At 39.2% G+C, this 2,500-nt stretch overlaps 1 pseudogene; it reads right to left on the bottom strand.

Annotated features, from left to right (window-relative positions):
* The window catches only part of LOC137972820 (uncharacterized), a 1,553-nt pseudogene extending 518 nt beyond the window's left edge, over positions 1 to 1,035 (bottom strand).
* Between the last annotated feature and the right edge of the window lie 1,465 nt (positions 1,036 to 2,500).

Here is a 2,500-nt window from a genome sequence, read left to right on the forward strand (position 1 = left end):
AAGCTCTTTGATGGTTCGTCTGGGTCAGTTGTGCAAGCTGCTTTGAACTTTGATGCAGTCACCCGGCCTGCCCTGTACTCAAACCATACTTTACAGGTTAACTGGCCTCTTGTAATTCCCTCAACTGCTTCTACTTCCTCGACAGTAATAGTAATCTCATCAAATACTTTCTCTGCCTTTTCTACGAGTTCCTGAAAGCTATAATTCAAGTTTTATTCATTGTATATTACTGTTAAGGGCTTTGGCAGAGCTTCAGCTTCATTGGGCATAAAGGCAGCATTATAGGGAGAAATTAAAGAAAGAATGGCTGGTCTGATGCCACACCTTGAAATATTTTCGAAACAATTGGCTCTCTCCTCAGGTGATGTCGCCGGGATATTCGCTCTGTTTACTTCTGGGGTTGCATATCCCTGTTCGCCCAAAGCATTGTATCGTCTTTTTGCTGAGGAAAGGTCCATGTCACAAACAGGAATGCAGGGAATGTTCTTTACATAAGAAGGAAAAAAAACAACTGTTTCTCTCCTGTGTACAAGTTACCAAGTTCCTTATTCTCACTCCAGCTTCAACGGCAAAAAGGAGAGCCCCTGCATGCGAACAGGCCTCACAAAGTCCTGCCATACAGTTACAGTGCGCCATGCATACGTTCCCGTCCTTTTGAGCAAGAAACCATGTCTTAAAGGGAGTGATTTACTCTTGCCGTAACGACAATCTTATCAGTTCTAGCCACCGATTTTGTCATAATGGTGTTAACCCACCCAGAGACGAAAAAATGGTAAGCTTCCATAGACTTCTAAGCTTTCATTTGCTCCCCGTTTATCCACGAAGTCTGAGCACCAAATTATTGACAATGTCAGGTTATTCCACGGTTGGAAAAGACGCTAACTCATCGCTACAGTCGGTCTTTTTTAGCCCATAAGGATCAAATCCACTCGCTACAACCTTTTCTCGATACCTCGTTTTAGCAGGGCCGGTCAGATCAGCATCATAATAGGAAAAAGTTACACTTGGGATAGCAGATGAGTCTGCGGCAGCCATTTTGAGAGTTTGCCTGTCCACCAGCATGGCGGACGCTAAAGACGTAAGATAATTTTGCCACGTGGTTGAAAACGATCTATAGTCTCGCATAACAAAAATAAAAATAAAAATAAATAAATAAAAAAACATTTTCGGAGCAAGGGCGTCAAATCTTGACCTGACCTAGTCTTTCAAGACTCAGCTTTCATTTGCCTTTGTCATCTCTTTTGATAAAAAAAACAGATTTTCCATTTTAACCCTTTGAATCCCAGGAGTGTTCGGTATGTAAATTCTCCTCACAATTTCAATAAAATGTCAGTCAGACAGGTATCGAGAATAAAGATTCAATTATCAGCTTTAAGTGTATGACCTTGACATAACACTAAATTCTTATCGCTATCCAACAAGGAACTTTATGATACTAGTTGGGAGAATAAACGTTTCGCTCGTGGGAATTAAATTGTTAACAGTCATCTTAAGAGTGAATGCCTATAAAAATCGACCTAAATGGCCTATCAATGGCACAAGTCGAAAAATTGATTTCGCTTTTATTTTGGCCATAGATACGTCCTAGTAAGAATTGAAACGGACCATAGTTAGTTTCTGCCAAAACAGCTTTCTTTAGTAGAAATATGCCAAAAACGACTTCGCCCCGATTGGGCTCAAAATCTGCCTCCAGTTTTTCTGAATTTTCTGAATATTTGATTGCTTCGCGCTCCGCAGAACAGCTACTTGAGAATCTTTCAATGGATTTCATATTCAGTTCAGGTCTTTGTGGTGTGACTGAGTGAAAAATAAAATAAATCGAAGTTAGTTTGGAGCCCGAAACGAGATCAAACAGACATGCAAAATTTTACATTGTGTTGCAAGCGAATCATGGCATTAAAACATTGCCACATTTTTCAATGGGCTATAATTTTAAATACCATAAAAACACTTTATACGGGTTAAATATATATCCACCTGTTAGGATATTAAAAAATATCTCTGGGCAAATGCTTTTAAGTCGCCCACCTTGGCCTGTGTTTCTCATAGATTTTACCCAAAATCCGCCGTTGGAATGTGAACAATTGCGTGAAGCGGTAGTCAATCTCGAATAATTATTCGTTTCCAACAAGCCGATGAAAGCAACTTTTGAAACGTTGTGTGGATAAAATAATGGGAATTTTTTTGTTGTTGTTTTGTTTAAGTTAGTATAAATATACATATACTTTTTTTCATTTGCATTGCAACACCCACGACATCCCTGATAAAGACCGTGACCGTAGTGCTCCGGGAAATAATTTTAACACTTGCTTGTTTCCACAAGATGGCTCAGTCATTAATTTCGCTGATAACTAACAATACAGTGGCCGTTTTAGGGATACACTTAACCAATCCTCTATGGTTTATGGTAATTGAATCATTGACAAATAAGTCAAGTGGAAATTCCATAAATTCCGTGCACGGTTCGGCCAATTCTGTTTTCCATTATTTCCACAATAAT

The sequence above is a fragment of the Montipora foliosa genome, chromosome 10 (genome assembly GCF_036669935.1).
Source record: "Montipora foliosa isolate CH-2021 chromosome 10, ASM3666993v2, whole genome shotgun sequence".
NCBI lineage: Eukaryota > Metazoa > Cnidaria > Anthozoa > Scleractinia > Acroporidae > Montipora > Montipora foliosa.